Source organism: Girardinichthys multiradiatus, chromosome 8 (genome assembly GCF_021462225.1).
Source record: "Girardinichthys multiradiatus isolate DD_20200921_A chromosome 8, DD_fGirMul_XY1, whole genome shotgun sequence".
In the NCBI taxonomy this organism is placed as follows: Eukaryota; Metazoa; Chordata; class Actinopteri; order Cyprinodontiformes; family Goodeidae; genus Girardinichthys; species Girardinichthys multiradiatus.
Window position 1 is genome coordinate 41864797 of NC_061801.1, and position 9146 is coordinate 41873942.

The following is a 9146-nucleotide window of genomic DNA, read 5'->3' on the forward strand; positions in this document are numbered from 1 at the left end:
ATAATGGACTTGTGTCTGTTCTGGTTCTGTTAGATCTCAGTGCTGCATTTTATCCAGTCGACCATAATATTCTCTTAGAAAGGCTGGAATATGCTGTAGGGATCAGGGGAACAGCGCTAGGCTGGTTTAAATCTTATTTGTCTGACAGATTCTAGTTTGTTCATGTAAATGATAAATCATCTTTAAACTCCAGGGTTAATTGTGGAGTACCACAGGGTTCAGTACTTGAGCCAATTCTCTTTACTATATATATGCTTCCAATAGGTCAAATTATCAGGCAGCATAGAATAAATTTTCACTGTTACGCCGATGATAGTCAGCTTTACTTATCCATAAATCCTGATGAACCCAACCAGTTAGATAGACTACAAGCATGTCTTGAAGATATAAAAACTTGGATGACTTTATATTTTTTGCTTCTCAATTCAATTAAAAGATACTTTATTGATCCCCGAGGGGAAATGAGACAAGACAGAAGTTGTCGTCTTTGGAACGGAGTCTTTAAAAGAGAAACTGCTTAGTCAATCACTTAACCTGGATGGCATTAAATTGACCTCCGGTAATAAAGTAAAAAACCTTGGTGTTATTTTTGACCAGGACATGTCATTTAAATCCCATATTAAACAGGTTTCTAGGATTTCCTTCTTTCACCTCCAGAACATTGCCAAAATTAGAAATATCCTGTCCAGGAGTGACGCTGAAAAACTAATTCATGCATTTGTTACTTCAAGGCTGGACTATTGTAATTCTTTACTATCAGGATTTCCACAAAATGCGGTTAAAAGCCTTCAGCTGATTCAAAATGCTGCAGCAAGAGTTCTGATGAAAATTAAAAAGAGAGATCATATTTCTCCTATTTTAGCTTCCCTTCATTGGCTCCCTGTTAAATCCAGAATAGAATTTAAAATTATCCTCCTCACATATAAAGCCCTTAATGATCTAGCTCCATCATACATCAGAGATCTGATTGGTCCATATGTTCCTAACAGAGCACTTTGTTCTCAGACTGCAGGTTTACTGGTGGTTCCTAGAGTCTCTAGAAGTAGAATGGGAGGCAGATCCTTTAGTTATCAGGCTCCTCTCCTGTGGAACCAGCTCCCAGTTTTAGTCCGTGAGGCAGACACCCTGTCTACTTTTAAGGCTAGGCTTAAAACTTTCCTTTTTGATAAAGCTTATAGTTAGAGCCTTCCTCCCTGTTGGATGGAGTAAGGGGGACTTAGGTTTAGCCTAAACCGGCTCAGTTATGGTTGAGGTGCAAACACACCCTCCATTTCTGGTACCTGTATGACCCCTTCTCTTTTCCAATGATTATAATCAGTCTGACAGAGAGACGTATCCCAATCCTTGTGGTTTTTAGTATAACAATGACCATCAGTGGGACCCTTTGTGGGGTTCCTTGAGACGACATTGTTGTAAATAAGCGCCATTTGACTAAATAATCTGAACTGAAACTATCTCTGTAGTTATGCTGCTATAGGCTTAGGCTGCTGGAGGACATAATGACCACTTTCAACCTCTTCGCTACATTCTCACACTACTCTCCAATTTTGCATTATTTTCTGTTATTTCAGCTTTTAACTTTGTTCTCTCTTTTCTCTTCCTAGAAGCTACACCTGGCCTGACTCTGTGTCTACCTGTAACACCTTTCTGGAGAGGGGCATCGTCCGAGCTTCTGCTGGCAACAACTTAATGCTCACCTTCTACAGATGATCCACATAGCCCTGTCTTTCAGTATTTAACCCTTTCTCTCTCCTAGACATGGCTACTGACTGAGCTTCTACTGTAACTAACTCTATGTGCTCTCTTTCAGACTCTAACCTTGAAAACTGGCTCAGAGTTTATCTGTTCTTTCTTTCTAGATGAAACGACTAAAGGAGCTACATCCATTAACATTTACTTTTCCTTCCCATAGAAAGTACTCCTGGATCAGTGCTTCTTTGTTTCTCTTTGTGTCTCTGCTCTGTTCTCTCAAACCCCCAGTCGGTCGTGGCAGATGGCCGCTCACACTGAGCCTGGTTCTGGTTCTGCTGGAGGTTTCTTCCTGTTAAAAGGGAGTTTTTCCTCTCCACTGTCGCTACATGCATGCTCAGTATGAGGGATTGCTGCAAAGTCAACACCAGTGACTGTCCACTGTCTCTACATGCTCATCCAGGAGGAGTGAATGCTGCAAGTCACTGACTGGATGCAATCTGCTGGGTTTCCTTAGATAGAAAAACTTTTTATCCAATTTGAATAAATAACTGAATCTGACTGAACTGTTCAATGGTTACGATTAATTGGAATGTATTTACCTGACTTTTATGAAGTTTCTTGAGACAACATGTGTTGTGAATTGGCACTATATAAATAAACTGATTTGAAATAAATCTGGTGCCCCAATGTGGCCTTGGCAACTTCTGCTAACTGGCTGTCGATAAAATATCTCCTGGATGTTATATAAACACGACGCTCTTCCCCAGCACTCCCCTACCAGCTGTGTGCTGATAGGACTATGATTGATAAAACTTCCACCTCTCTTCTCAAGGACAATGGTGCTTCTATCAGTGTTGACAGTCTAATTCTTGCAAACACACTTATATATATTCACACCCTCAAAATTCCACCGTACCCTTGCTGAATCTTTACTTATGTGTGTGTTGCTTACACCTGCTGAGGTTTTTTGTACAATTTCAGGCTCTATTCTGCTAAAAATAGAGCCTGAAATATGATTTTTTCCCCCCTCCTATCTTACTTTATCTAAATGTGTGATTTCATTACTTTTCAGAGATTTTTAGATTTCTTAGAAGGATTGTATTACAACTATTTCATACCAGTGAAAGCCAAACATTATTAGTATTTGAAAGCTTGGACTTTCTTCTAGCACAGGATAAATTCCTTACCACAGAGGACTTAATGAGCTAATTACCTTTATTAGAAAGATTGGATTATAATCAGCTCTTACCAGTAAACTCCCAAGGATTATTAATGTCATTTGATTTGTTTTTCTGTGTTTGATTTTCTGTATCCTTGTAATGTTTTTCCTCATGTAAAGTGCTTTGAGTGCCTTGTTGCTGAAAAGCGCTTTATGAATAAACTTGACTTGTCTTGACTAAAGGGCAATGTACAATATAAACAAGTGAATCAAAGGTGGTTGCAAACCATGACCATAAAAGTGATGCGACATTAACATGCAATTTTATTTATGTTTGAAAACCAAGGATTATCTGGAAGAATCTGGAAATGAAGTTATGTTAGTCTTAGAACTACTGAGGTAATAATTGATACATTTAAGTAACCAATCACACTGCAACATCAGACAAAATATTATTTTAATAAAATAATGTTTTAAAGAATTATGTAGATGACTGACTCTCAATGGTGTTTAGTTAGCCAGCTTTGTCTAGTACAATAATATTTAAGAAAATATTTTGAATGAGGACCATCAACCTTTCTGGGTAAATGATCTTTAGTGGTGTTTAATTAGTTATCATGTTTAATAAAATAATATTTAGGGAAATATTATTTCTAGACTGTAAACGAACAACCTTTCTGGGTAAATGATCTTCAGCTGACTCATAAAGTGGGCAAATGTTCTTAGCCATTAGAGGTTGGAGCTAATAAAAGAAGTTACCAGAATTAATCACATACCTTTAAAACACCACTAATAAAAGGGTTGAAATTCATAAGCGTAGACGGCGCATTATGGCAGATCTTCTGTGTTTAAAATCACCCTTTAAATAAAGTCTTTGGAGCTCCATCTGTCCTCAACCATATGAAAAGAGTCACTGTGTTCCTGTAGGCAGACAAAGTTCAACAGTTCAATTTGGTTCAGAGGTTAGTGTTTGGACAGGTGCGAGGCAGGTTTGGGCAGAAACTACATTAATAAAATGTTAATTAAAAACAAAAGAAAAACATTCGTCTCCTATACCGCTTATTCCATAGTGGGTCACGTGGGTGCTGGTGCCTATCTCTAGCAGTCTATGGGCGAGAGGCGGGGTTCACCCTGGACAGATTACACTTCGATGTTGCACTGTGAAAAGGTGTTTGTCTTTTAACTGGTGGCTCGGGTTTTGGCTGACGCCAGTTACCAACCCCTGGTTCTGTTGCAACACTTGGGAACTGACTTTGTTCTTCTTCTTAGGCCTTTTCTCAGTTTGAATGTTCAACACTCTAACTTTGCTTTTTCCTTCTCTTTCTGAATGGACACGATTTCCACACAAGGTGAGCATCACAGAGAATCTCCTGCATGGAGAGATTCTCTGTTATGCAATGCATGGTCACGCCATACTGCAAGCTAACGTGGAGGTTGTGAAGAAACAGTGTGGTCTTCTTCAAGACCTGGAGCATAACATCCCTCAAAGTAAGAGTCAGAGATCAGTTTGGAAGGCTGCTCCTTCCACCCAATTGGACCACTTGCACATGCTGAGTCCGGCACTCGGTCATCTTGGTGGTTGTTCAATGCAGGGTCTGTGGAAGTAAGCTGAACACTTTGACTAAGTTTAGGAAGGAGAGACGCTGTAAGCACTGGATGCCTGTTGTCTGAGTCTGCCTCCTGCTGTGGCTGCTGCAGCTGCTGAGTGAAAATGCAAATCAGGTACCTGAGAGGTGGGGGTCTGTTCCCCCTTTTGGGATGAAGCTCTCTTGAGCTCATCTGCTTTCAGGTCCTTTAACTTTGCTTCAGCTTTCTCCATCCTCTCCTCAGCTTTTGAGAGCTCAAGCTTCACAGCATTCTCTCTTTGAAGGGTCATCTGATGATAAGTCTGTAACTGAAAATATCTTTGAGCTCCCAGTTGTGCTTTCTGCTGATACAAGGTAAGCTGACAAAGAACATCTAAAATCAAGGCATCTCTTAATGAAGTTAACCAACTCCTGAATCCTCTCATCACATGCGGCAAGGTCAAACTGATTTAATATGGAGATAAATGGATGAGATCAGCGACAACAACCTTTTGCAATTCTGTGTATGCAGAGTTCATAATGGATTGTGACTCCATCATTCTGGCAGACACCAAAAAACAAAGTTAAGAGATTACTAAAAGCAACAACAACAACAACAACACACATCAAGCAAATGTATGTCCAGCTATTTATGTATCTTTGACTATACAGGTCCTTCTCAAAATATTAGCATATTGTGATAAAGTTCATTATTTTCCATAATGTAATGATGAAAATGTAACATTCATATATTTTAGATTCATTGCACACTAACTGAAATATTTCAGGTCTTTTATTGTCTTAATACGGATGATTTTGGCATACAGCTCATGAAAACCCAAAATTCCTATCTCACAAAATTAGCATATCATTAAAAGGGTCTCTAAACGAGCTATGAACCTAATCATCTGAATCAACGAGTTAACTCTAAACACCTGCAAAAGATTCCTGAGGCCTTTAAAACTCCCAGCCTGGTTCATCACTCAAAACCCCAATCATGGGTAAGACTGCCGACCTGACTGCTGTCCAGAAGGCCACTATTGACACCCTCAAGCAAGAGGGTAAGACACAGAAAGACATTTCTGAACGAATAGGCTGTTCCCAGAGTGCTGTATCAAGGCACCTCAGTGGGAAGTCTGTGGGAAGGAAAAAGTGTGGCAGAAAACGCTGCACAACGAGAAGAGGTGACCGGACCCTGAGGAAGATTGTGGAGAAGGTCCGATTCCAGACCTTGGGGGACCAGCGGAAGCAGTGGACTGAGTCTGGAGTAGAAACATCCAGAGCCACCGTGCACAGGCGTGTGCAGGAAATGGGCTACAGGTGCCGCATTCCCCAGGTCAAGCCACTTTTGAACCAGAAACAGCGGCAGAAGCGCCTGACCTGGGCTACAGAGAAGCAGCACTGGACTGTTGCTCAGTGGTCCAAAGTACTTTTTTCAGATGAAAGCAAATTCTGCATGTCATTCAGAAATCAAGGTGCCAGAGTCTGGAGGAAGACTGGGGAGAAGGAAATGCCAAAATGCCAGAAGTCCAGTGTCAAGTACCCACAGTCAGTGATGGTCTGGGGTGCCGTGTCAGCTGCTGGTGTTGGTCCACTGTGTTTTATCAAGGGCAGGGTCAATGCAGCTAGCTATCAGGAGATTTTGGAGCACTTCATGCTTCCATCTGCTGAAAAGCTTTATGGAGATGAAGATTTCATTTTTCAGCACGACCTGGCACCTGCTCACAGTGCCAAAACCACTGGTAAATGGTTTACTGACCATGGTATCACTGTGCTCAATTGGCCTGCCAACTCTCCTGACCTGAACCCCATAGAGAATCTGTGGGATATTGTGAAGAGAACGTTGAGAGACTCAAGACCCAACACTCTGGATGAGCTAAAGGCCGCTATCGAAGCATCCTGGGCCTCCATAAGACCTCAGCAGTGTCACAGGCTGATTGCCTCCATGCCACGCCGCATTGAAGCAGTCATTTCTGCCAAAGGATTCCCGACCAAGTATTGAGTGCATAACTGTACATGATTATTTGAAGGTTGACGTTTTTTGTATTAAAAACACTTTTCTTTTATTGGTCGGATGAAATATGCTAATTTTGTGAGATAGGAATTTTGGGTTTTCATGAGCTGTATGCCAAAATCATCCGTATTAAGACAATAAAAGACCTGAAATATTTCAGTTAGTGTGCAATGAATCTAAAATATATGAATGTTAAATTTTCATCATTACATTATGGAAAATAATGAACTTTATCACAATATGCTAATATTTTGAGAAGGACCTGTACATGCATCAACATCTTAGGTCAGATACTAAAATTAAATGCAAAGTTAATTGAGTTTCAAATTGTGGTCTTACACAAAACACAACCTCTGGATACAGATGTGCAGCAAACTGTCTGGACATTGAGCTTAACTGTGAAGTTTAACCAAGTCTCAAGTTACTGCTTACACAGAAGAAACCAGACTGAGTCAGAACATCTCAAATTTTGCCTAAGTAGCTGTCAGGTTTAAACAACCTAAAATACTTATAACATCACAAAAAGAAGAGAAAGACAAAGAATTAGTTATTTCACTCGCAGCGAGGAGAACAGATAGTGATGTGCTTTCAGTTACAAATCTCCTACCGCTCTGAAAACCATCTGTCCAACCCTCTCTTTTTATTATCTTTAGGATGGTCCCTAGTTACAAAGAACGTTACTTTCTAAGGATGGGAAAAACAGCTGCATCGTAAACAGGTCATAAACACCATAATCTTTTAACAACACACTTCCACAGTCTCTCCATCATTTTAAGATCAGTGTCTCTTCTGTTCAGCACAATCAGCCTTCATCTTTTATGACCTCCTCAACTGGACTGCTTCCTTCTCAGCTCTATTTATGACCTTTGCCTGCAGACAAACTCATCACATCCTTTACTCACACAAACATCATGAAAGGTTATAAAATCAAATAGTCAAGTTAAAGAATAGGAGAAAATATAAGATAAATCTATATTCAATTATTCCAACATTTTCTCCCTGTTTATAGAAATATTTGCTCATATTCTCATATCACTTAACAGCCACTTCTTTTAGATTATTTTAACTGTAAGATTATTTTCATGAGTACAAAGACAATTATACTCAGAGGTACTTACTGACATTTAAATCACAGAATCATATAGAAATGGATCTGGGTACAGGTCAGAAAATTGGTCAGTCCAATCCTCATCATCTTCATCATCCTGATGTTTAAATAACAGATAGAGTTGTGTAACTCTATCTTCCATAGGAGAAATAGCTGTGGTGATGAGACGGTTAAGAAGAGAACGAAGGCAGGGAATACAACAGCATCCACACAATGTCAAAATTGCAGCAAACACTGCAAAGGAAATTATTACTGATGATACTAAAATGTTATAGTTCCCAAACACATCCAGCCAGGAGTCCCACATCGAGGCGTCTACTCCAGAATCCTCCTTCATTTTGCCATTTAAAGATCTCAAACCTTCTATGGCTTTAGTGAGGCTGTCATCAGCCAGCATCAGTGTTGTTAGGTATAAATGTGCAACATTTTTCTCCAAAAATAGCACAAACGTCTCCTTTTTCAGCTAACAACATGTCCAAAGCAATTCTATTCTGGAATGTCATCAGGGAAGTTGAAGCCAATCTGTTATGGACAGTTTCAAACCCGCTTTGTGTCCAATTTCCTAGTTTTTTCACATTGTTGTGAATATAGTGAATCCTGTCTACGTTTTTGTTCATCGTACGTATGAGGCAAAACAATGAGATATCTGCTATTTGTCTCTGCGATAATATTGGATGGGGAGAACTGAACCTATTTTTAAACAAAATTGCTACACCTCTAGCCAGACATCAGTGATCAAAGTCTTAACATAGGCTTCAGCCTCCTTAGCTGAAACAAACTCCTTCTCGATGTGGTTGTAGAAGATTTGAAGTCGTGCTGGATGAAAATGACCACAGCGTGCACAATCAATGCCCCAAAGCAGACGCCTGACCTCATTAAAAGCAACCCGAGTGCGAGCTATTTTGGTTGTGTGATCTGTTGGAATAATTGAATAAAGATTTGTCTTATAGTTTCTCCTATTTATTAACTTGACTATTTGATTATATAACTTTTCATAATGTATGTGTGAGAAAGGATGTGATGAGTTTGTCTGCAGGATAATAAATGGAGCTGAACTAGCAGAGAAGGAAGCAGTCCAGTTGAGGAGGTCATAAAGATGAAGGAGGTCATAAAGATGAAGGCACAACTGACCCTACAAGTTGTAGGAGACTGTGGGAAATGTGTTGTTAATGTATAAAGCTGTTTATGACCTGTTTACGATGCAGCTGTTGTTTTCCTCCATCCTTTAGAGAACAATGTTTTTGTAAACTAGGGACCCCCGAAAGATAATAAAAAGAGGAGGCGGACAGATGCTGTTCAGAGCGGTGCGAGATCTGTAACTGAGCAAATCTTGACCGTTTCTCCTCGCCAAGCGAGTAAAAGAAACTAATACTTTGTCTCTCTTTTCTTTTTGTGTTGTTATAAGTATTGTTAGGTTGGTTAAACCTGACATGATCGAGGGAAATCTGGATGGTCATATCCCTGACTTTGATCTGACGAAGCTCCCTGGTGCGGCACAGAATATCGTCGCAGTCGCTGTAATAATGAAATCTGCACACAATGGGTTGAGGGCGATCACCAGGCCTGGGTCTGGGTTGAAGGGTCCGATAAAATCTATCCAGGCTGAAC